The sequence below is a fragment of the Siphateles boraxobius genome, unplaced genomic scaffold, assembly GCF_051911475.1.
Source record: "Siphateles boraxobius isolate OS27281-9 unplaced genomic scaffold, OSU_SipBor_1 6, whole genome shotgun sequence".
NCBI classification, from domain to species: Eukaryota; Metazoa; Chordata; class Actinopteri; order Cypriniformes; family Leuciscidae; genus Siphateles; species Siphateles boraxobius.
This window is the reverse complement of record NW_027509186.1, coordinates 14692501-14719408: the sequence shown is the minus strand read 5'-3', so window position 1 is coordinate 14719408 and position 26908 is coordinate 14692501. Positions and strand designations below refer to the sequence as shown.

The 26908-nt window shown below is 40.4% G+C and overlaps 1 protein-coding gene and 1 long non-coding RNA gene across 9 annotated transcripts in view; one reads left to right on the top strand and one right to left on the bottom strand.

The window, feature by feature from the left end:
- robo2 (roundabout, axon guidance receptor, homolog 2 (Drosophila)) overlaps nt 1-26908 on the top strand; it is a 516011-nt gene that overhangs the window by 144178 nt on the left and 344925 nt on the right. The gene's annotated exons all lie outside the window — the stretch shown is intronic.
- LOC143715582 (uncharacterized) lies at nt 11450-15796 on the bottom strand. Its single transcript, XR_013195820.1, has 4 exons — nt 15609-15796; nt 15301-15413; nt 13832-13946; nt 11450-13709 (listed from the first exon to the last, which is right to left on the bottom strand). It is a non-coding gene; the product is annotated as an uncharacterized LOC143715582 (long non-coding RNA).

The window sequence follows — 26908 nt, the reverse complement described above, 5'->3', positions numbered from 1 at the left end:
TGATGAGGTGACCCACATAATCGTTTTATATTACTTATTTTTACTAGCCATTTCACACAATTCAGAAAAACAAAAAATTTGTTTTTTTTTCTCTATAGGCCTGATCTATAGGCCTGTATAGCAGATCTATAGGCCTGTATTTAACAACAATATTCGTCAACAAACAAAAGATCTAATTTCACCATAATATTGTGCTTTGCAACAAAACTGTTACAAGTTCAGTTATTATTTATTTCCATCAGTTGGGTTAACGTTAGGCCCTGTAATTAGCCAATGGCATTTTCAAATCTCTAGGTAGTTTCAAGTCATGTATACTTTTCTTGACCTCAACTACAGTGGTACAATGACATTTTAATGAAAAATTCAATTTGTATCTCTGTAGTTGAGGTCAAGAAAAATATTCATGACACAGTTATAATGGCCTCATGATGACAGCCAATGTTCTGTTCTTAGTGCAATAGTGTAATAATTACATTCTCTTTAGTGTGTTTTCACATTTGTGTGATAAAGTATTTGTGCTGTAGAATATTTATTCTATATTTTATTTGTATATTATTCTGAATGTTTTATATTATTGTTGCTCTCTGCTCTTGTTAATTTTTTTATATATCTGATTGTGTATATATTTTTTGGAACATTTATGTATATAATAGTGTATATTTAAGTTCTGATAACTTACACTGTCATACTTTGTGCAGAATTGTGTCCATTGTCTTTTGGCAATGTTGGATGTAATGAAGGATTTTTGCAATTTAGAAATATAATTTTCTCTTTATCTTATGTTGTTATAATTTAAAACCTAATTAATGTAAAACCTAACATTAAAATATGACTGTTTGTGGATAATTTTGTGTGTTTTATTGATTGATTTATTTATTTATTTGTTTTGGGGGGGGGGGGGGGGCGCTCAAAGGCCACTGACGCCACTGACTAAACCAATTCACCTTGATGAGGTGACCCACATAATCGTTTTGTATTATTTTTATTAGCCATTTCACACAATTCAGAAAAACTAAAATTTGCAGAACTATAGGCCTGTATTTATAATATTATGAATGAAATGTGCGTTATTTTGGAAGAAAGTCGAGGTGGTGTGACCGACTATAGCCCACAAATTCCATTAGAGTATTGCTGATACAGTGCTCCTGCTACACGCTGCCGCGCCGCCTCTGCGTGCGGTGTGTGAATGCTCTAATCTGTTAACATGGGCGGCGAAAAAAAAGGAAGCGCAGAGGAATATTTTTTGTTTAACTGCTCGTGCCGCCCCCCATGTGACATGAAAAAATGCCGCCCCGGGCGACTGCCCGGTTCGCCCGTGCCTAAAACTGATGCTGACAATGTGTTATGCTTTTGCTGTTAGATTCTTTGCATTGAAAAAAGGATCTTCTTGGCAGCCTTGGAAAAAGTTGCCATACACATTCAAGACTGGCCTTTCCATCTCACACTTTTTTTCTGCTATTTTCTTTATAATCTTTTAAAATGTTTGACTTGGTTTTTGCTTTGTATTGTTTGAATTGTAAATTATGAGTGTATCAATAAAAATGTGGGTCTCACTTTAGATTAGGGTCCACTTCTCACTATTAACTACTAACTATGAATTTTGCCTCAATAAACTCATAATTACTGCTTATTAATAGTTAGGTAGTTGCTCCATGTGATGCAATGTTTAGCAGTGTAAGTTACATCGAAAAGTGCTGTAGTATGTTCCCTTTGAGCTTTTCGCATGCCCCTGTTGCTTTATTTGTTTATTTATTTTTTTATTTCCTGGGGCAGTGATGTGAGATTACTACATCAAACTTGTATGGGCCTGACTTCCATCTCGGCTTCATAACTATGCTACAAAGATAAAATGTGACAGCAGGATCTTTTCGGTTTCTTAATCCGTAGAGCTGAGGATGAAATCTTATTTAAGATCTGGTATGGTGGAGTCCCTGCTTTGATAAGAACGCACACCTCGGCTAAGGTTTGCTCATGGTGTCACAGCTGTGTACAACTGCTGGCAAAATAAATAAAAACACCTCTTGGCAGGTGAACCCTAGAGGAATGACGCATCCCGCATTTCAATTAAAGCGTCACCTCAGAATCTGTTGATGGCTGTGATGGTTTGTGTCATAATCTTCTGTCATTCACTATTCTAGTCAAGCATGAAATGATGGCTTCAAAAACAGAAACACTGTCTCTTTAAAAGACAAATATTGTTTTAATGAATGATCGGCATTTGTTTTGCATTTTTTGCTGTGTTTTTCTTTTTTCTCTGAATAGGAAAAAAACCTGTCAAAGGTGTGTCATTACACTAAAAAAAATGCTAGGTTGTTTTAACCCAATTTTGGGCCAAATATAGACAAACCCAAATGTAGGGTTAAAAATGAAATGTAAAAATTTAACCCAATGGCTGGGTTTGTCCATATTTGACCCAAAGTTTGGTTAAAACAACCCAGCATTTTTTAGAGTGTAGGCTACACTCAATCACTCTATCGCTCTCTTGCATAAAGTTGAGCTCTGTTGCATCACCAGTCTATCACTCGTGCTCAGGAAATCTCACATTGAAAAGAAAGATATTGGATCACTTTGTCTATGCAAATCACTGTCATTGTGAACAGCCCTATAGTATTACTCAAACATGTAAAAAAAATGATTCTAAGGGTAAAATAAGTCTTAATTTGCTTTTGTAATGATGTAATATTTATGGCAGGTGATTCGATCACAAGTGGTTGATGGCCATGCATCTTCTCCAACCCCTTGAGTTCATATTATTTTGGACCCTGTTTACACCTGCATTTAGCACTGTTCACTTATGATCAGATCACCTGAGACCAATGGTCCTTAAGATGCAAGTCTGTGCACTTCTGATGTTTCTCCTGCACAGACTAAACCATTCTGTGTAGAAGGCAGACTGCAAAAGCGGTTTCTTGAATTAGATCTGAATTAATGGACAGCATTCATCTGGAGTCTATCCACATGCCCATTGATTTTCAATATGCTGAAACTGTGAGAAATATTGGACAGAAATATTTAGAGCTAATTAATACGCAATACAAAGACTGCATCATAGAAGAGTATAGGGATTCCAAGTTCAAGTTTGTTTCCGGAAGCCTTTTTCTATGTTATTTTCTTGAGATCAGAACTTCTTGTAAAAGTTTTGGCAAACCAAGTTACAGATTGTAACCTTTCCTTAAAAAAAAACAACAGCAATGCATGACCGCTAAATAACTTGGCAATATTAAATTACTAGCATCCTGTGTCACCCACAAGAAGCCTAAATAAATGCAACAATATTTACAACATATAGTATAAATATATGTGTGGGAAGTTTGTCCTTAGATGGCTGACGGATCTGCTGGATAAAAATGGGTTTTTACTCAGCTAAAGCAAAAATTAGAGACAAATATTGAAGAGGACCTATTATGCCCCTTTACACAATATGTAATATAAGTCTCTGGTGTCCCCAGAATGTGTTAGTGAAGTTTCAGCTCAAAATACCCCACAGATCATTTATTATAGTTGACAAAATTGCCACTATTTGGTTGTGAGTAAAAATACACACTTTTTTGTGTGTGATATTTAAATTAGCTGCCCCCCCCCCCCCCCCCCTCTTACCAGAAGAGGGCGGAGCCTTTACAGCTCGTGCTTCAGATACTCCAGCAACGACAAAACTGGAGAATCTCACGCAGCCAAAATGACATAAATTGTTAGTTGCAGTGTTCAGCCTTACATTGTTCGACCTGGAGTTGCACACTGATGGAGATACTCAGGAAGAAGTTACAACTTTTTGAATGAAACTGTACGTTTCTGAATGGTTAGTGGATATATTATTGTAGTTGTTGTGGAGTTAAGTTGATTCAACTCTTTGACTAGCATGTACCATCATGTTAATCTTTTGTGCAAATCCAGCGTTGAACTGACCCTCGTTTCAGAGACAGTCTGGCGTTTTACACTTTACTGACTTTCTTCGGCACATTTCCTTCAGAAATAAAGTTCAACCACTGTGTCATCAGTGGCTCAGATGCCAAAAGTATATCAAGAATCTTATGTTGGTTTGTACGTCCAATAGCAGAACATTTGTAATGTTTTTTTTGGCACAAACATTGTATCTCCAGCAGCTACAGCGAGTAAACAGAAATGGCGGACTGCTGCGGCTCACTGAGGGCGGGATAATATGTGAATAGGGTAGATCGTCATGGACGAGGGTTCTTACGTAAGACTATAGGGGGAAATCTGGAACCGCTTGTTTGGAGAGACTTTGATTTATGGGGATTATAATTTACAGACACTATGGACACACGTGTTCAAATGCCTTATAAAAGTGAGTTTTGCAGCATAGGTCCCCTTTAATACAGTACTAGGTGTAATTATGGCCTGGTAATGCACACATTTGTCATGTACTGTATTTCATTTTGCAGCAGAAGCAATCTTAAGAAGTCAAGCTCTTGCTAAAGTTGGCTTGTAGTAAATAGGCCTACCTGCTGATGAGCGGGAAATGAGGAGCGGGCGCTTTCCTCTGCACGGTTTGTGCAAAATCACTGAACCTGCTGGCTGCGTACACTTACACAGAAAATCAGGGTCTCCGAGGTGCTGTGAAAAGCTGGAGGAGCCTGTCAGTTCATATAAAGCCCAGCTCTGGAGAGGTGTAACTCCACTCAGGAGTGCCTGGGCTGAAACGGCCTCGCCACATTTTGATGGGCAGCCCGAGTCTCGATTGTGCACGACTAGCTGCTGACTGGCATTGTGCAAAGCAGAAAGCTCTGATGTGCCCATTTGCACGGCAATTACTAAGCTGGGTGTTTTGAGAGGGGCCCAAGTTTCATCGCAGGGATACATAGTCTGAATAATGCACTGAACAACACTTCATTAATAGAGACAAAATCTTTCCGTTATCAAAGCGAATTTGTAACGAGGCAACAAGCAATTAGCGCATTTGCGCAGCGTCCTGGGTAATGAATCTCATGAAATATGGACGGATCACAAGTGATGTCTTTGTCTAGTCTTGCCTCATTGACGGCGCCTTGAAATTGATGGTTCACGTCAAGCGACTTGGAATCAGTAGAACTTGGCGGTTAGCGGATCCGCTGATGAAAACGTACGGCTTGCGGCCAGACCTTGTGCACTCATTGAAGTGTGAAAGCAAATTGGCCAGCATGATCTTCTGTAATAGTTTGCGGGCTACTGAGGCCCCTTCTATAATAAAATCCGTCTTTGTGATGTTCTTCAGATATCGAGAAGGCTAACTGATAAACCAGATAATCTCCTGCCAACCCGCTTTCTAATATCCCAGCGATATCCAGATATATGGCTTTTAATATGCCTCTCTCTGCAGGATTTTGTAGGAAAGATGCAGCCTGGGTTTGATACGTGAGCAGAGAACGAACATTATACGTTTAGATATTTGGATTCGGACAGTCTCATTACCTTAGCACCAGGCATTTGCATTTGATTGCGGCGTAAAACCAGCCCTCAGTAGCTGAAACACTGATTTATCCAAACAGTGCAGGAGTCACATGTCAAAGGTTGAAGGGAGATGATTTCATCAAACAACATGCGGCGCTACGGCATGATTAAAGTCACGCCGTACATGGTGGGAGACGTGTAGTGAGTTCAATGCTAACAAAGAAGAAGACTGACATGTTTCTTTTCTCTTCTCTACCCCCCCCCCTTTCCTGAAAAAGTGCATCATAAAAGCCCTGACAGCAGCTCCGAGCTGTAGGAAAGGATACCTGGTTGTAAATAATTCAAAGATATGCTGTGCATGTTTAAGTGTGCCAGAAAAAAAGGAAGCAGCATGTGTGTTAGTCTGCACTGGGGAGCTCTATGGGACGACTTCAGTCAGAAAGAAGAAAATGCTTATTTTTCCTCCCTCACTTTCTTTGGAGTTTGCCTTCACATGCACCCTTACTGCCGCCTTCTCTCGTAACAGCCTTCTAGTGCCCTCAGGGCAGAGGGCGAGGGGAGATGGGTAGGTTTGGTGGGGATGGTGTCCCTGTTTCTTCTTTTATCATATCTTGGGTATCACTGCTCTTGATCTTTATCTCACAGTCAAGTTTATCTATCAAGTCCTTGAAAGCACAGGGTTCCTTCATGTCACCTACGCATGAACCTGAAACACAGAGACTCCAGATTAGAGCAGGCTGCCTGTTAGCTTTATCTCCCTAGCCTCCTGTTGCAGTGAGATTGGCTCCAGAGAGCTCCAGAGAAGAAAAGCAGACCATGTTGGGTAGGTGCAAATGTTCATCTCAAGTTGGCTTTTGGTCAAAAAAAGAAAAAAGAATAAAGAGAACAATTCTCCTTGGTCTCGCAGAGGTCAGCCTGGATTGGTTCCAACCGAGCGCTTGTTTTATCGAAGAACTAAAGCGTTTTCTGAAGATCTTTTTTGTGTAGTTTGAAGGTATCATCTTGTTGGAGGGGTGAGCTGGGAAAGGATTTAGATAGATCAATGCACTCCTGTTTGAAGCATGTGTCATGGCCAGCACATCTATTGAATTGTGCGGACAGTGGCAAAGTGTCCGAGAGCCATCAATGAAGTATTGCTAATATAAATTAAATGAATTTAAGGATTGGCACAAATTTAATTAGTATTTCCTCTGCAAAATTTGCTGCTACAGTGCTATTATGCTTCAGTGCGGTTTCCAAGCCATTGGTATGCACTTAAGGTGTTCTGCAAGAGTGTTATCTGTGGTTGCTTACTTGCCTCATTTAAAATATCCCATTCCCATTGTTGATATTCAGGTCCATAGTTAGGGCTTAGGTCCCTTCAATTTGAGATTATTTGGAGGTTTGAGAAAGTACACTTTTAAGTGCTTTGGAAAGCACCAATAATTTGCTAAATGTACTAGAACATTAAATATCACACTGAACTAGCTGCTCAAAGTTCAGTCTTATAATTTTTAAACAACTTCGCAGTCTAGCCAAAAACCCATTTGCTGTTGTTCAGCTTAGAAAACCTGTTTTTTAGCTTTTCCTGACTCTGAATTTCTTTCTGTATAGCCTTGTCTCTAACCTTCACACGATGTCCCCCTCGTGGTTTTCGTTTTTTCATCCTGCCTTGCCATGTGATTGGCAGGTTGTGTTATCTGCGGATCTTCACCACACGCTTTCTCTAGCAAAGCTTGGGGAAACTTAGAGAGCTTCTGATATCTTCTCGAGCCTGCGGCCAGCATCAGGGATAGCTAAAGCTGACACTGGGGCTTGGGTCTCTTATCTCCCTCATTTTAAACAAGAACTCAAAATCCACCCCCATCTCAAAGTTAATTGCTGGAGGACAGTAAAATTGCAGGGACCAAATCTCCATTTAGCCCTTCACACCAAGAAGAAAAATATGTTTAAGCATATTATTATTATTATTATTATTATTATTATTATTATTATTATTATTATTATTATTATCAAGAATTTGAACACATGCGGCTTATGTTGTCACGCATGTGCTAATGTATATGCAACCTACATTCTGCAGCATTCATGTTGACCCACTTCCAGAAGAGTCTGGTTTGTGGATGATGCAGTGGTTGTGCACACCTGCAGGAGGCAGAGGGGCCGTATGGGACGTCATCTTTGGATACTAAGCTCATAGGAACTTCTCTATCTTGACGGGCTACTTGAGAGGTTTACATGATTACTGTCTTATTTAGAAGAGGTGCAAAATTCATTTTCAAATGAATGTGTTCTTTTCGTAGCAGGCCTCCTATTTGCATACTGATTTGTTCTTAAATATAAAAAAAAATTACAATGCCATGGCATGTTAGCTGATGGGATTAATTGTATACTGTAGCATTAGATTTTCATGAACGTGGGTGTACGTGAGAACGCCTGTGACATCCAATTGTGACAATTAGTGGAGAAACAGTCTCAGTGTGCATAATGCTGACCTTAATTACATGTTAGCGATGTTGCCTTAAGGAAAGCCTAATTTGAATCAAGCAGGTCCCTACATGGAATATTGGTATGTGGTAAGATTGACTATGCTAAACTCGCTAACAGGAAGTAGGCCAAATGAGAGTTTTTATGAGTGTTCATGAGCTTATATCTGTCACTGATAATCATGTTTAAGATGCATTTGATTCTTTTAATGTTGGCGTGACAGTCATCTCCACTTTGATAGGGTGGATTATTGTTATTAATAGTATTAGAAGAAACATCTGATTTAATCTATCTTCTAGGCTGATTGAAGATTTGAGGAGTTAAAAACATAATCTTTAAGATATTTTGAATCGTCATTAAAGATCTATTGCTCGTTTTAACATACTTGCTTTCCAGAAGATCTTCCTTGTGCTTTTATTCTCTCAGTATTGCAGTTTCTGGTCTTCTTCCTTTGGGTTCTAATTAAAGTTGGACAAAAACATTTTGCTTATGCCACAGTGGCAACACTACGTCTGTGTTTTTCCTCCCAAGGTAGAGGAATTGCAAGATGTATTCATTCCTTATCCAGACATAGTGTCTGCATCCCATGGTATTCCAATTCTCCGAATTGGGAGTTCAGAGTGTGTATGTTTTTTGCCAGGTGACGTATTAAAATTCATAGCTGTCAAATTTCAGATTTTTTTTTTTTTTATGGATCAAAAACACCCACATGGTTGTTTCATGGCTCAAAGGCATTTCTTCTACAATGCCTGTTTAGCTAATCGTGGCTTTTGAGCAGTTGATTCATTGTTATTATTGTTAGTGCTTGTTTTACAAACCTATAACCTAAGTATGAAACTTAAGCATGCAACTTACTCTTAAATTGTGAAGCTATTGGGTGTTTTTAGTGATCATATGTTTGGATTTTTTGACAGTTCATCATGAAAGCACCTCTCAAATTTTCTTCATAAAATGTAACAGTCTAGTCTATGATTATAATGTCTGCAACCAGAGCAGAAATGCTGCTGTGAGAAACCGACAGGAGGGTGATTGCTCAACAAATTTTGTTACTTTGTACCCTGATAGTGAACTTGTGAAAATGACTCAATCTAAACTGTTGAAGACTGTTGCTTTTTTGGGTATTTTTTTTTCTAACCAATTGCTTGTTCCTATTTATCCTTGCTTCATCCTTTAAAACTTAGCAGTGTCTTATCTTGAATTCATGTACATGTATTCATTTGCAGACACTTTAATTTAAAGTGACTTACATTGCATTCAGGATATGCATTTTCAATGTGCATTTCTGATGCTAGCATCATGCTTAGCTTGGACTCATAGTTTAAGCTACCATAGCTATCAGGGTTTAGGAGTGTTTTACACTTTCTGAACAGTCCTATATTCTGACTCGTCATAAAACACTTTACCAAAATCGTCTGTGGCGATATGTTTAATCACATTATGAAAACATGGATCTAAATGGTTGCTGGTGTTATATAAAGCTACTTAGTGATCCAGTCCCCGTGAGAGGGTGTGTGTGACTGCACTAGATGGGGAGGGCGACCGAGCTTCAGGCTCCTGAATTAACATTAGACTTGTTCTGACCTGCACCCTGCAGACAAATATAATGTCATTTGTCCTTTGTAGGATATTCTGTGTTTAGGCGTTCTTTGGCAAGGCTGTGCCTCATACTGGCTGTTTACAAATAATAGTGCCCATGAATTATGCCACATTAACGTTGAGGTATAAATTCTGTAACCCTGAGTGAGGAGGAAAATTATTTTTTTGCTTATGAACTATATTTTATTATGCAGCGCCCTTTGTTTTGTGTGAATTATTCATGCTAATAATCTTTTTTACAGGCATTGTGCTGTGCGGGGGGGTTTTTTCTCCATTTTTGCTTTAGCTTTTAGGATTCTACTGTAGCAGTTGAGAGACAAGTATGTCTTGCGTTTGGATCTGAAAAGCAGTTCAAGGAGACAGAATGCTGAGTTGAGTCAACTTTGCTTTGCTGAGACAACTGTTAGAAATGTTTCACCACAACTTAGCATTTTGGGAAAGCAAGAGAACCTCAAACAAACCGCATCCAGTACAACGATGTGCAAAGAACTTCACATGCAGGCATTTTGAGTCTAAAGACAGTGAGGTGGTAGATATTTTCATCAGTTTGCCCTGCATAAAATACAATAAAAAACGGTATTGTTAAACATTCTCTGTCTTATTCTTAGTCATGCTATTCCAAAGAAAAATCGTATTTGTCTGCTTAATATTTCATCAAAATAAATTGTTTTGCCTCTAAAGCAACATTTTTGAGTTGTCAGAATGCTGTTTTAGGGAATTTACATTCAAGTCTGTCCATTGTATTATTTGCACAATCCAATTAATTCTAGATGAATAAAATCAAGTACATTTTGTTTATTCCATTTCAAATCGGAAATATGTCTCGTAACAGAAGTCAAATTGATTGTGAATGGTGTTTTGTGTAGAATATGAAGATACACTTTGTCCTCCTCTAGCATCACACAACCGAAAAAAATGTCTTGCTCCAAACTTGCTCCATTTGTTGAGCAAATGTTGTTGTGTCAAAGTGATCAAGGTGGTCAAAAAAACAGAACGATGCTTTGAAAGGCGATGTCTTTCACTTTTGCTGTAAATTCAGGCTGTTATTGAAGATGTTTGCGAACCTTTGCGATCCAGTCTTGTTAGATTTTTAGATTCTGTTTACCCTATTTATTTTAGATCCCCCCCCCCTCCTTAAATTACCTTCATACAGGTTAATGCTCACAGATAAAGTACGATCCTCCTTCTCAAATACACTTGAGATGATTTGTTTTAGCCCACTAGACAACTCCCTTCTCAGATCATTCCATTGCTCAGATGAAAGGCCCCTGTCTGTTCTGATTATCTTCAAGCTAGCAAAAAAAGGGGGTGAGGGGCTGAAAAGAGGAAAAGGATGGAGAGAGAGAGTGAATGAAAGTGAAAAGAATGAGTAATGTTTTGGAAAGCCTGGAATTAAACTGCTTAATTATGCATCCTTCATACATTAATCTTTCATGATTTGGGAACTAACATTGTCAATTATACAACGCTTCCAAACATTGGAAAAACTGGAATATAATAAAAATAAAAATATGAAAGGCCAAGATACAGAATACATATCCTGAAGAAGACGATAAGCTGGAGGAATCTCATATTCTTCCCTATCTTCATTGTTATTGGACTTATTGTTGTCAAACGTTTTCCTTCCTCGGCCTTTCTTATTCTCCCTCTCTCTCTCTCTCTCTCTCTCTCTCTCTCTCTCTCTCTCTCTCTCTCTCTCTCTGCATTGTCATTAACAGTCTAATGGCACGCAATGTTTTGGGCTGTTTGCTGGCTATAATTACCTGATGAAATGTTAATGTGCAGTGACAGAAGGCGTAGCGGGGAGCTGAGTGAACCAAACAGGCTAAAGGGATCTCTGACCATGATCCGCTGAAGTGCAACAGTGGGAAACCAGGTGAATCCGGGTGTGATTGTGTGTGTGCGCTACTCACTGGATTCGATTGTCTTGATCTTTACGTTAACCACCCTGTGAGGCAAGCTACGGGATCTCATGTACGGACTGCTCAGTTCAACTCGCTCATGATGCCATCAAAGTTTAATGAATTTGATATTACAAAGGTCACCGAATGGATTGCATACTTGTATGATGTGGGTTAGGGATGCATCAAAATAAAATAAAAATCTGGCTGTTATCAATAAGCCATACAATTTGTTTCATGGGTAGCACTTTACAATAAGGTTTAAGTTTTAAACAGTAGCTAGGCCTATCTACAATAGTAAGTACGAACAATACTTCTACAGCATTTATTACTCTTAGTTTATTTGAAAGGTACACTTTTTTGTGAAATGTACTTTTTTTTTGTTCAAAATGAACACAATTTTAATAACGAGTAAATTACCCAACCTTTCTTCCTGTTTTTGTTGTACCCTGATTCACTATGGTAAGCCTATTATAAGCCTATTGTATATTTTAGACCTGTCAGGATTGTTTTTAGCGGGAAATTGCGTACATGCATGTGCGTCACTCGTCTGTGCGTGTCTCGTCATATGGTAAATAGAGAAAAGTTAGTCCGGCTACTTTGACGTGTGTATGGAGTGGCAGAGATTAGTTGTCATGATGAGCGGGAAAGGTTGACACGGAGCAGCTAAATCTCCAACTTCCAGGGAATAACCCATTTTAAACAAAAAAAGCCTGCTGGCAAAAAGAGAACAGAGCTCGTAATAAAACAAGAATCAACATTAGCTTGGCTTTTCAGAGATAAGGGTATTTAATTGAATAAATTGCCATATTTAGCTCTCTAACTGAGTTCATTGTAAAGCATTAAGTGAAGGATCATATTCATCCGCACAGTCACACAGAGCTGAAGAACAACCCAAGGTATGCAGTTTGTTTGTTTTTAACAAAAGTTAAAAAGTTACATAGTGTACCTTTAGTTTCAGTATTTACTAATATATTTTTAAAATAAACATGTTTTTTTATCTGTTAGTTAATGCACTGTGGACTAACAAGAACAAACAAGGAAGAATTGTATTTTATTAACTAACATTAACACAGATTAATAAATGCTGTAAAAAAAATATTGCTCTTTGTTAGTTCATGTCAAACTGTCAATACAACTATTAAGTCAATACATTTACATCCTGCAAGTGTATTTAGGTATTAGAGAATTATAATGTGCAATTTGCAAAAAAAGATTTTTAGATTTGCTAAAGATTACATTTTATATTATTATTAAATTAGTGTGTTTAAAGATTCAATTTTAGCATTACATTACAAGGTCATTTAAATGTAAAAATAGAGGACAAGAGCATGCATAATTCATATCGACCAATACAGTTAAATAAATCTTTAAAAAATAAAATCATTTAAATAAAATATAATTTGGCTATAACCAGTATATCAATGTATATTGTGCTGCCCTAATAATGCCATGACATGGTTTAACAATTTAAGTTTAATAGGTTGCATAACTTGCATCAGTAGATTTCATTTTATGGAACCGAAAAACTATATTGTGTTTGTCTTTTTTTTGCCATGCTCCAAAGTATCTTATCAGACACTGACTCAACAATATAGAAGTCCTCATTTTGGACAGTCATGAGCAATTTTATATTCTTGCACATCTCAGCAAACTCACTGTGTCATCTGCAGATCGAGTTTCATGAAGCTTGCAATCAATAAGACACCATAAATGGCACGGTAAACAATTCCCGAAGCCTAGCATCAGTGGGTGGACTTCATTAGTGGCGATCTCCTCCCGAGACATGCTCTGTGCCTCTTGGAGATGGACTGTGTTTTGACCCGGTGTCAAGTCCCTGATGCAGGAGGGCATTCCAACCGCCCCGCCAGGGCACTGTGGGGTTTCACACCATGCCTGCTTCCGGACCGCTCCAGAACAAAGGCCCTGACTGGGGCCAAGACCTGCCGCCGTTCCTCTGAGCTCGTGCCACAAACAAACATACACTTTCGCACAACCACACACCATTGAACCCCACCGAACACACCATATACACAGGACGACGGCGGCTCTCTTGGGGCCCTTTTGGCCCGGCATATGACGGTACCCAACAATAGCCTTCAGCAGATGCCCGCGGTCCAGTGCCAAACAGATGGGAGGACCGGAGTGGATTTGGACGGGCGAGGCGGTCGCCCACAGCGCCAGCTTAAGACCTGGGGCTGTCAGAAGAGTGTATGGAGATAAATGAACATGGCGGGGGGCAAAACAGAGGGCAGTGCCAGGGTCCAGGAACAGCTTGCAGAGGGACAGGCTTGAAAGAGACGAGGCGCACGCAGAGGATACCAGGGGCGAGCTGGATACCCACCAAACCTAATCCTCCACCTGAGGACAGGGAGATGGTGGTGCCCGAGGCGAGAGAAAACATGAGTGGACGACATGCTGGAAAATTAGACCCTTATGGATGCATGAGAAACTATGAACTACTGAAAAGAAGCAATACTTACAATGCATGAGCTCGATAACTAGCCTTGATCTTTATGTTGTCCGTCCCGCTGTGCAAGTTACGTGACTTGCCGTACAACCACCTGCCAGGCTCCATCAATGCGCGCACAAGGGGACCTATAATAGACGGATAACGATGTCACAAAGGTCAATGAATTCATTGCATATATGCAGTATGTGATCTTAAAGATCCGAGGAATGGTTTGAGGCATGATATAGAACGCAACTGTTGGCTTTCAGAAGTAAAAAAAAATCATGTTTATTTTTAAATGCGTTTTTAATGCTTTTGCTGAAGCTGTCTATCATTTTCTGTTCACATCTCCTAGACTGGGAATGATGTTAACCATTAGCCACAATCCAATCAATTTCTGATACCTAAATACACTTCAAATCCAAGGTTGTAATTGAGTGATAACCCCCCAGTTTCACAGACAAGACTTAAGCCTAGTCCCAGACTCAGGCCCTGTTTCCACCTGGTATTAAGATGGACGAGGGAGACACACCCGTCCCGTTTACACCTGGTGTTTAAATCTTTCCAGCTTTCGTTTCTCCTCGGATAACCATGTTGAACGATGTGTGTGCGTGTTAGAAATGAAGAATGGTGAGAGAACATTGTGTGCTTGGTATATTTTTAATCTTCAAACCGAACTTGGGTCTTAAGCCGACAAAGTTTAAATCCCGTCTGGCTAGCACACTTCCCTTGATGTTTACATTTTAGGTCAGTATGAGGAGAGTAGGCGGTCTTTTGTGGCTGTTCGAACCATTCAACCACATGAGCGTTTACACTACGAAAGCTATACGGTTGAACATGTTTTTGACTACTTCTGGTAGTGGTTGAAAGTGGACAAGCTCAAAACTGTTTAGACTCTGTTTACACCTGTATTTAGCGTCATCCACTTGTGATCCGGTCGACCAACACGTATCTTGATACCAGTTGGAAACAGGGTCTGAAATGCATGTTTGAGCAGTTTTAACTGAAAGCAACTTGCACGGAGATATCTTAAAAAATGTCAGTGCCATTGTTTTGTCTCAAGGTGCACACCAGTAATGTTTTTCTTTATATATATATATATATATATATATATATATATATATATATATATATATATATATGTACACACACACACACACACACATATATATATATATATATATATGTGTGTGTGTGTGTGTGTGTGTGTGTGTGTGTGTGTGTGTGTGTGTGTGTGTGTGTGTGTGTGTGTGTATGTATGTATGTATGTGTATATGTTACTAGCCGAAACTAATGCAAAATGTGTGTAACTCGCAGGCTCTCGTGACTTATTGTTTTCTTAATTGCTCTTGGTTGCTGTATAATGTAACTTTATGCAGTCTTATTTTATGAATTATCCAAATATATTTTTTCATTCTGGTTTGCATAGTTTTAGCAGGAAGACGTTTTCACCGGTGTCCGTTCATCTCAGTTGTGATGTGTGTGTGTGTGTGTTCTCACATGGGCAGAATCAGCTGAAGTGAGCAGGTCAGGGATTGTTCCCCTTGAAATGCTCCCAGAATGCTGACTCCAACAGACCTGTGATTAGCTTTCCGCTGGCAATGAGAGGTAATCTAAGGAGGAGAGGGTACAGCGGCATAACTGCTACACACAAGCAAAACACACACACGCTTGCACAGATACATTTACGCCAAGCCCCACACTTACTGACATCAATATTCAACACTTGAACACAAATACATGCTAGTAGACACACACTTAATGATATTTTTTCAATTACAGGTAGTATAACACACATGCACACTTACCCTCACACTCATGTTCTAAATGGCATAATGATTCTGAGTGCGCTACAGTGGACGGAGTGCTTACAGAGAGTAATTTAAGAGCCGGCTGAGCGGATGAGATCAGGGTCACGGGGAGACTCAGAAGGGTGTCCGTTATTAAACAGAAGGACTTTACAGAAAGCAAAGATGGAAGTTGCAGTGTGACATCACTTGAGGGAGAAGGATATATATAGAGAGAGATAGCGAGAGAGAAAGAGAGAGGGGGGGGGGGGGGGGGGGGGGCTTGATGTAAAAGTTTAATGAATTCTTTATGGCACAGCACATCAGTACTGGATCCTCAGCTCTCACCGGCTGCCTTAAGCAAATGCTTCAAATTTTCTTCCGGCAACCTGAGCTGAGAAATCCATTGCTGTCTCTGATTAGCTAAAAATAAATGGTAAGAGCCCAGCTGTTAGTACATGTGCTCTGACACTTTGAGCTGGGGTTTCTCTGTTGATAACATAAGTTTGAATCTGGCTTTTCCCATAACCCAATACTCATTATTCTTGAGTTAAAGGGATAGTTGACCCAAAAACTAAAATTCTGTCATCATTTACTTACTCTTATGTTGTTCCAAAACTATGTGAGTTTCTTTTTAACACAAAAGAAGATATTTTGAAGAATGTTAGTAACACAGTTGACAGCCATTGACTTCCAAGTATTTTTTTTTTCTACTATGAAAGTCAATGGCTACTATCAACTGTCTGGTTACCAACATTCTTCAAAATATCTTTGTTAAATAGAAGAAAGAAACTCAAACTGGTTTGGAACAACATGAGGGTGAGTAAATGATGATAGATGAAATGTTTTGGATGGCCTATTCCTTTAAGTTAATTATTATTGAATTTCTGTCAGCATTTTCTTACCCTCGTGCTTTTCCACACCAGTTTTACATGTTATAATTTAATATAATATAATATACTAGAATATAAAGTTTTTTTTTTATGTGTATGCTAATGAGACTGAGAAGTTACATATTAAGCCCAAAGTGGTCCATATCAGTTCATGTTATGTTATGTTATGTTATGTTATGTTATGTTATGTTATGTTATGTTATGTTATGTTATGTTATGTTATGTTATGTTATGATATACAGATATATGTAATGTTTTTGACGTTTATATGTTTGCTGATTAGGTTGAAAAATTACATATAAAGCCACATAAAAGTTTTTCAAGTGTTCCATGTCAGGTCGTTTTTATTTTATATTTAAATATACTTTTTTTCCCCTTAACTTCATCTGTAACATCACCTGTAGTCAGAAGTGTACATTGTGGGGAAAGGGATCTTTTCAGTTTCTGAAAAGCATAAAATAGCCTATTTAATTGATTGATCATATGAAGTGAAGCATGTTTCCTGTTTATTTATTTGAGATTAGTTAAGGCATGTATAGTCCAGGGTCTCAGCATGCTTGATTCTGCACAACTGAGGTATATAAACATTACACACTCGAACACAGCTTGGCATTCAGCCATCGTCATATACTGCACACCCGTGTCCTGTATACCACTCACCCATGCAGAGGGCTTACCTGGAATTGAATTTGTCTTGCGTGAAGCTCGAATCACTCTCCCAAGCTACCTCTTGTCTCACATGTCTGCCTAAACATTAGGCGTAATGAAAGCCAAACGTCACCTGTCAGGGGGAGTTGGAAATGACGCAGATCAACTGATCCTGCCTCCTTGTTAAATGTTGTCACACTTCACACTTCATTATTGCTTTGAAGCGGAACCCGCTGCCCGCTGAATGCAAATGCGACCTGTTCGGTCTGATGCACAGAAGCCATCCGGACGGAGACGAGGAAGCAGGCAGATGCTGAGCAGGGATCATTAGGGACCAGGCTGAAGACATGCTGCTCTGCATGTCGATTCAGGGAGAGAGCTGTGAGAGGAGGGACACTCCTCTAGAATGGAAGCTAGTTTTTAAGATACTTGAGGTGTCGGATAACAATGAATTTGAACAAGACTTTTTGAACATACAGTGTCTGTCTGTCTGTCTTTAGTTTTTATATAATTTTCAAATTTCTGTTTAACTCTCATATCTTTATTTCCTGTCCTTTATTTCAAGTGTTTTGAATTGGATCTTTTCAATGAATCATTTGTTGCTGTTCACAAGCAGTTCTGAATGGTTCGTTCATTAATCAAACTGGTCCGGATAATTGAGTTTAAAAGCTCACTGGAGGGGAACATTGTTAGTGAATAACGACATACATTTATGTTTATCACACAGTTTTTATATGACTTTTGGAGGACTTTGAACATACAGTAGCGAATAAGTGAAATGAAATATGAACTGCTTCTGTGATTGATTTATGATGATTTTGACATACTTTTTGAAGCTTGAACTCTCCAGTCTCATTGTAATTGCATAGGCAAGAAATATTTAAAATTCCTTTTTTTGTTTTCGACAGAAGAGAGAAAGTCATACAGATTTGTAACAACAATATACATGTTTATTTAATATATATATATATATATATATAATTATTATTATTATTATTATTTTTTATTGTTTGTGAACTATTCCTTTAATCTAAGCATTTGATTTTAGACATCAAGATAGGCATATATACACTCAATAATGAAGGTCAGTGGGCAGACATCTTGCTTAAAACAAAACAGTTCTATAATAATTTCATGTCAGTAGAGCTTTGTTTAAAGCATGAGCTCATCATCTTTGCTTCACATTAGATTAAATCTATTCAAGACTATTGTCTGCCTGAAACGGCACTATAAGCATAAATATGACGTTTAGGAGCGAGCTATGATGTTTCAGATGAGATTCGTTAAAACTTTTTGGCACGATAATGAGGTCACACTTTTGTTCTCGTGACATGGGTGACAGTTTTTTATTCATCTGTAATTGCCTCTCAGAAGTGTTGGAGATCGACATAGAAGGGTGGAGTGGCATATAGAAGTGGTGGGTGGAGGGAATGATGGGTTAATGAGAATAATGGTTGAGAGATTTGAGGAAATTTGGGCACTGGTGTGAACATCAGTGCACTGTGAAGACTTTTTTTTTGCATAGTATAATATATATATATATATATTTTTTATTTATTTTTTATTTTTTTTATTTGATAGGGACAAGTGGGAACAATCAACATGCACCACACTACAAGATTTATAGCCAAGGCTAATTTGCAATGTCCGTCCCCAGATGGGTTTTTCACATAACAGTACATACAGAAAGTAAACAAGAATACATTTACATTTACAAGAACATTACTTAATTCTGACATTGCATAAAGAAATGTGCATTTGAGCGCAAACTATATATATATATATATATATATATATATATATATATATATATATATATATATATATGAGAAAAAAGGGTGGAGAGGGGTTAGTGACCAGTTTGTTTTTTATTAGTGCAGTTTGCAAAGGCACCCATCAATTTTGCTGTTGCTCATATTTAGGGGGTTTAATATATCTAACCTGAAGTATATATTGTGTTAAGCAAACCTTAGCAACAGCATAGCAACACCCTGACATGTTCATATAAACATGCTAAGAAACGCTCAGAGCACCTAACAGCATAAAACATCCCGTCTAGTGCATAGCAACATGCTATCAACAACTAAGCAACTCCTTAGCAACAACATAGCAACATAGCAAAGTAGTACGGACCTTGCAGAACACCTTAGTAACACCCAGGACACTTTAGCAACAGCATACTAGCAACACCCTGGTATGTACATAGCAATGTGCTAAAAAACACTCAGAAAACCTTAGCAACATCCTGGCAGAAGAGCAATATGCTATAAATCACCCAGAACACTTTAGTAACAGTATACTAGCAACATCATGCTATGTACATAACAACATGCTAAGAACCACTCAGATTATCTTAGCAACAACCTGGCAACTGCTTAACACCAGGCTATAAATCACACAGAACACTTTAGCAACAGCATTATAGCAATACCCTGTTATGTGCATAGAAATGTGCTAACAACCACATTTAGAAACACCCTAGCAAAACCCTGGTATGTACATAGCAATGTGTAAAGAACCACTCAGAACACCTTAGCAACAGCATAGCAACACCCTGGAAACTGCATTGACTTTTGCCCAGGCAATTACCTAAAACATTTTCTTTAGAAAATGTAAAAATCTCTGTTCCTTGTTTCTCTCTTTCTATCTTTTGTCCCCATCCTTGCATTCTATCTCTCGCATTTATCTGTGGTCTGATCTGGGCCCTTTTGAGGATGGGTTAGTGGAGAGCGGCTCCTGATGATTAAATGTGATCATGTCTAAGCTCCAGCAAGCCCCAGAGAACCCGTCTGTTTCCATCAACCCGAGCTGCTCTCCTATCAGCTTGTGTCATCTGCTGATGACCTTGTCAGAAAGCTTGTTGAAGTGAGCCTGAATAGGTCACTTTGTTCAAGACTCAGAGCAATTTAGTTTACTAAGCTGTACGCTTGCACATCACTACATGCCAACAAGCAATGTCCCAGTTTTGGGGGGAAAATACATATATATATATATATATATATATATATATATATATATATATATATATATATATATATATATATATTTATGCAAAATATGCCTTCACCAGTGGAACTAAACATTCCCTCTAGGTGCAGTTCCCTTTCGAGCGGAGCGCGCAAAACAACATCAACAAGAGAAGTAGGTGTACGTGGAAAGAAATGCAGCCAGTGGTGCTTTACTTTGATTTAGAGTTCCAATAATGTTTGTGGCAGCCTATTTTTATTTTTATGTTTTTAAATGAAGGGTGTATATTTATTTCTTTATTTTATTTATTTATTTATTTATTCACATTGTTTTTGTTCTTTAGTCCCACTGGTGATTGCTAGCTGGATGAGTTTTATCTTTTCATTTATCCCCAAAAAATACCCTAAATGAATTCAACATTTGTTCATAATTTAGCAAAAAATTAGGTGCAGAAATTTATTAGAACACTTCATTATTATCATTTCATCTGAAATTTAAAAAAAATAAAATAATTATTTGTCTCCCCATAAACCCACATATCATTACTCTGTTAATCTGGATGACTAGATGAGTAGATGTTCTCAGTGGGCTAATCCTGCTCTCATATTCTTGATCCTCCTCATTCACAGTGTGTTTGAGTAGCTTTTCTCCCACCCCACCCTCTTCAAGCACATATTACCCCATCCGTGTGTGTGTTTGTGTGTGTGTGTGTGTGTGTGTGTGTGTTTGTGTGTGTGAGAGAGAGAGAGAGAGAAGAGAGTGTGTCGAATGGTATTAGCTCACAGTGGAGCCGCACATTGGCTGAGAGATTAGAGCCAAACGGAGCTGTGCTGGGAGGAAGGTGATAGTTAGATTAGCCTTTAGGCTGGAGTAGAGGAGGGATCTGTGCCTTTCAGCGGGCCCGTCTATGAGGGACCAGCATGTGGGACCGGACCTCTTCCTGAGCCTGGAGGGCCACGCTCAAGCCAGATACAGCTGGAGGCGGAAACATACTGAGAATTCTCTGATTTTGTTTCCAAAGAAAAGATCGGGGGTGGTAGTTTGGCACTGTTGGTTGTATTTCATTGGCAAAATTTTTTTTTTTTTTAATTTTTGGGGGGGGGGGGGGGGGGCTGTGTTTGTTTATGCTGTCAATAGATAACTTTTTTATTGCGATTAATTATAGCGATTAATCTCACAAAGAAAACGTACTCGGTTACTAACGTAACATCGGTTCTCTCTAGAGAGGGAACGAGTACTGCATAATATCTTACGCTATGGGGAAAACCTCTTTTCCACGAAATATTGAAGCCAAACAATTATCCTTAATTTTGAATTAATGTAAAACGCTGTGCGGCAGCATGCAGACATAGGCAAGACGGCTCGCACGCCTATTGGCTGCCCTGCGGCAACAGCAGCAGCCTATCGAGAGAGGCCATGCTTGACGTGATACCCAATGGGGGAGCTTCGCACCCATTTCGTCACGTCCCGCCAGAACAGGCGTGGCCTTGGCCTATAAATACGCTCGACAGGCTGATACAAACTGGTTTTCATCACTGAAGCGAACCAGCGCTCTTGTATGCACGGCAAGATACGCAGTACTCGTTCCCTCTCTAGAGAGAACCGAGGTTACGTTTGTAACCGAGTACGTTCTCTTACGAGAGTATCTCTCGTACTGCGTAATATCTTACGCTATGGGGAACACAATGCAACACGCCGTGCGTACTGGGATCTGACATATAGTGCATAATCACCGTAGACTCACAGAGTCGGAGAAGAGAGGCTACAAGCATCATTCCCCATGAAATAGCATCCCACGGGAGCTAGTTATGTTAACAGTGTTTCACGCAGACAGGGTGAACATGTTCAGCCTGAACTGGGTATAAGTACGGGTTATTCAACACCCATGGAGCTGTTCTATCGATCAGTGAGCGATGCACAAGCAAAACTCAGCATTCTGCGCCGGCGCAGCGGGGCAGATAGTACTGAATTCTAGACCGACAGCAGCTTGGCCTGTAAGGCGGGAACCTCTAGGTTATAAAACCTTATAAATGTAGACGGCGAGGCCCAGCCTGCCGCCATACAGATATCTTGCAAGGAAATCCCGCTAGACCACACCCACGACGAGGCCACGCCCATCGTGGAGTGCGCTCTGACACCCAAAGGACACTGCAGGCCCTTAGAAGTGTAAGCCAGCGTTATGGCATCGACTATCCATCTGGATAGGCTCTGTTTTGATGCGGCCAGTCCCTTGGAGTGACCGCCAAACAAAACGAAGAACTGCTCAGTCTGCCTGAAGACAGACGAGCGGGACACATAAGCTCTCAGTGCCCTGAGGGGGCAGAGGAGACTCGCATCCTCTTCCTCATCATGAACCTGGAGGGCGCACAGGGAAATAACCTGGGCCCTGAACGGTGTGTTGAGGGATTTGGGCACGTACTCATGCCTTGGTTTGAGTATGACTTTTGAGTCATTAGGCCAAAACTCCATGCATGACGCGCTTACTGAAAACGCTTGCAAGTCCCCTACGCGCTTCACTGAAGCGAGAGCCATAAGGAATACCGTTTTGAGAGACAGATGTTTCATGTCTGACAAATGGATTGGCTCGAATGGGGCACCTTTCATGGCTTCAAAAACCGTAGAAAGGTCCCACACAGGGACTGAGGGGGGTCTGGGAGGATTCAGCCTCCGAGCTCCCCTGAGGAATCTCACGACTAGGTCGTTTTTCCGCAGTGACTGGCCAGACGTCGGTTTTGCAAACGCCGCTATGGCCGCCACGTATACTTTGAGCGTGGATGGGGTTCTGCCCTTATCCAGCAGCTCCTGAAGGAAGGAGAGCACTTCCGTAACCCCGCAGTCTGCGGGTGAAAAGCCCTGAGCTTGACACCAGGCAGAGAACACCGACCACTTTGAGGAATAGAGCCGTCTAGTAGACGGGGCTCTAGCCTGTGTGATTGTGTTTAACACTCCCTCTGGGAGGTTAGCGGGTACCCCTTGATAGCCCATGCATGTAGGGACCATAAATCCGGGCGATGATGACAAATCGAGCCGTTTGCATGAGAGAGGAGGTATCTCCTCACCTGTATCGGCCACGGGGCAGTGCTGGTCAGCCGCATCAGGACTGGGAACCAATTCTGGTTCGTCCAGAGCGGAGCCACGAGCAGCACTGGGCATCCGTTTTCCCTGATTCGTTCCAGCACTTGAGGCAGGAGCGAGACGGGGGGAAATGCATAGAGGGGGCAGTGGGGCCATACGTGGGCCAGCGCATCCCTGCTCTTGGAGAAAAAGTTCGGACAGTGAGCGTTTTCTTGGGACGCGAACAAGTCCACCTGCGCTCTGCCGAATGTCTCCCACAGAAGTTGGATCGTCTGCGGGTGCAGCTACCATTCCCCCGCTGGGACATTGTTTCTGGAAAGACAGTCTGGTCCCAGATTCAGGCGACCAGGCACATGCGCTGCTTTCAGTGAAAGCAGGTTGTGCTGAGCCCAGACCAGGAGGCGTTCCGTCAGCTTGTAAAGGTTTCGGGACCTGACGCCACCCTGGCGATTTATGTATGCCACCACTGACATGTTGTCCGACCGGACTAAGACGTGGTGGCCTTTTATCTGGGGACAAACGCGCCGTAGCGCGTTGTTGACTGCCAGCATTTCCAGACAGTTTATGTGTAGGAGCTTTTCCCATTCTGACCACTGGCCAAAGAACGGTCTGCCCTCGAGCAGCGCTCCCCATCCCGAGGTGGAGGCGTCCGTGGACACCACCGTCACACTAGAGGGAGTCCCCAGACTCACGCCTGACTGACACCAGTCGGCTATTTTCCAAGGTTCCAGAGCCGAAACGCATTTCATGTCGACCCTGAGGCGAAACAGACCAGAGGTCCATGCCCGGGGTGGAACTCGCGCTTTCAGCCATAACTGCAGTGGGCGTATGCGAAGCAGGCCCAGCTGAAGTACCGAAGATGCCGAGGCCATGAGGCCCAGCATTTTCTGAAAACTTTTTGAGCGGGACTATAGAGCCGCGGCGAAAGGATTTTGCGGCGCGCTGGATGTCCAGTTCGCGCTCCGGCGACAGACGTGCTGTCATAGACAGTGAGTCCCGCACTGTTCCCAGAAAAGATATTTTCTGGCTGGGAAACAGCGAACTCTTCGCCCAATTTACTGTGAGTCCCCAGATTCTCGAGATGCTCGAGTAATGTGATTCTGTGTTCTATGAGCTCTGAATGTGATCGAGCTAGAATCAGCCAATCGTCCAAGTAATTCAAAACTCGCATGCCCTGAAGTCTCAGGGGTGCGAGGGCCGCGTCCTAGCATTACCTGAAGTCTCAGGGGTGCTAGGGATAGGCCGAACGGTATCCCTACCCTGCGCGCGGCCGTTGTCCGTCAGCGAGCGACTCGAGTGAAGCTGGTTAAGCTGGCCCGGGGACCCGCTGAGTACGGCGCTCTTACGGCGCGGCACTACAGCGGGCGGAAAACCAGGCACTGAGAAGGATGCCAGGCGAGTCCTCAGAGTCACCATTGGCATCAGCTCGCAATGAGGGCATTCGCCGTCAGCGACCGCGAGAGCCGCGTTATCCTCACCCAGGCAGGAAGCGCAGATGACGCAGGATCTTTGCATCTTTAAAAAGACGCAGCTCTCTTAGTAGAGAGAGAGATATACAGTGAGAGTGTGAGTCGCAGCAGCGAACACACACTCTTAGCAGTGAAAGGATATAGACGCCAGAAAGTGTAGCAGCTACGGCGGCTGAAGGAGGCGAGGTGAATGCCTTCTGTCAACGGCGCGGCTTCTCATTCCGGATCCAGCGATGCAGTAGTGCTTCGCTGAAGAGATGAAAATCAGTTTGTATCAGCCTGTCGAGCGTATTTATAGGCCAAGACCACGCCTATTCTGGCGGGACGTGACGAAATGGGCGCGAATCGCTCCCATTGGGTATCACGTCACGCAGGGCCTCTCTCGATAGGCAGAGCTTGTGTTGCAAAACACACATTGGAATGAATAATTCACTGAAAACACAACATGAGTCTCTATTCTCTCTGCCATCTCTGATGTAATCAGCCATGTTTTCTTTACATTAGCTCTGTTTGAATGAATTGACTTACTGGATCATTGGTCTGAAAACTTTCCCAGAGCAAACAGAAGCGAAATCGGGTTAAAGGGATAGATGTATATTTCTGCCTTCCAGGGTTATAGGTGGTTGCGCCATTGTAGATGCTCAGTGTGATAAACTCGCTTTATTTGTTTTTATTTATATTTTTATGTATTTATTTATTTGTATGTATTTGTTTCTTATGGCTAAATTTGATGGTAACTGGGTATAAATTGCATTCCATTTTCTTGCAGTTGGTTTTAAAAAATGTGAGATTTTTTTTTAAACAGTTTGTTTGCTTGTTTGTTTGCTTGCTTAATTTGTTCGTTTTTTTTATATAATTCATGAATTCTCTTTTACTGTCATATTTCCATCCTTCCCAATCCTCTCTACTCTCATAAATGCTGAAACAAAAATCACATGTTTTTGGAATGGATTTGAAAGTTTCATGACTGGAATTCACAGCTGCATGTTTGGTATATGAGAGATTATTTTTTTCTAGATTTTTTTCATAGATTTTTTTCATAAACACACCAAAGGATACCAACGTAGAAATATTTAGCCACTGTGTTGTAAATGGTTTTTGAACTCCAACAGGAATTACATCTCAAAATCAGTGGTCTTTACTTTTAAGGACCATTTAGGAGACAATGAGTGTTTTTTATTATTATCTATTTTATTTTTATTTTTTATAGCAGTTTTACGGAAAGTTGTCAATGACAGTCAAATGTGTGTTCAAAATTAAAATATATTATATTTTAAAGCCCCAAGCTGTGTTTTGCTGAAATCTGAGCCCTCCCTTGAACACATTAACTCAGGCGTCAATGCACCAGTCATTCATTTCTGAAGTTTTAGCTTGGCATCATGAATTTCAGATCTCTTAATGAGTTTTTAATGAGTTTTGTTAGCCTTCAAGATTTTTTTTTTTCCTATCAAGTATTTTACCGAGATTTATTTATCAATTAAGAAGTGAAACGGAGAAAATGCAGATTTTTTCCATGCATGCCCATCAAATAAATGCTTGTTTTGTCATTAGTGGTGATGGGAATGTTGGAATATATCTTCCTTATCTTTTCATCTAGTTCCATGGATTGAATCAAAAAGCATTTTAATGGCGAGTGTGTAACGTGCATTAATTCTGCCAAGCATCCTCCCAAATTCCCTCATGCTCTCCTTTAAACCGGGCATTGTCTAATTATTCATTTACTTTTGCCTTAATGGAGTTTAGCACTTCAGCTTAAAGGTTCTTTTCAGAGCTGTAATGTGAATGAAGTCAGCTAATGTCGTGAAGGAAATGGATGGTTATGCTCTTTCATAACCTCTAGTTTAGTTCACCTCTCTGGTATCAGCAAGTTAATGAGTTCATTTGTACTCGCCAGACAGCAGATGTCTGGCTGTGTTGAGGTTATAGTTCACTCAAAAAATGAAACATAGTGGAACACAAAACATTGTTTAACTGTTGCTTTTAATAGTCTGAAGTACTGCACACATCTAGTTTAGTTTAAACGGTTGTATTTTGAGTTAATGTTATGTATTCAAGATTACTGTGGTGTCAGTCAGAGCTGTAAAATCCTCCTTGAATAAAACTATAAAGCAATTCCTATAATTAACCAATAGCTATTTACATTCAAGCAGAGACTCTTATCCAAAACGACCTCCAAATAGTGCTTTAGTTTTACTTGTGCCTTTTAAAATTGGCAATGACAAACATCAGAATCCCAATTAGCATTGAAGATTACCACGAATAATAGCGT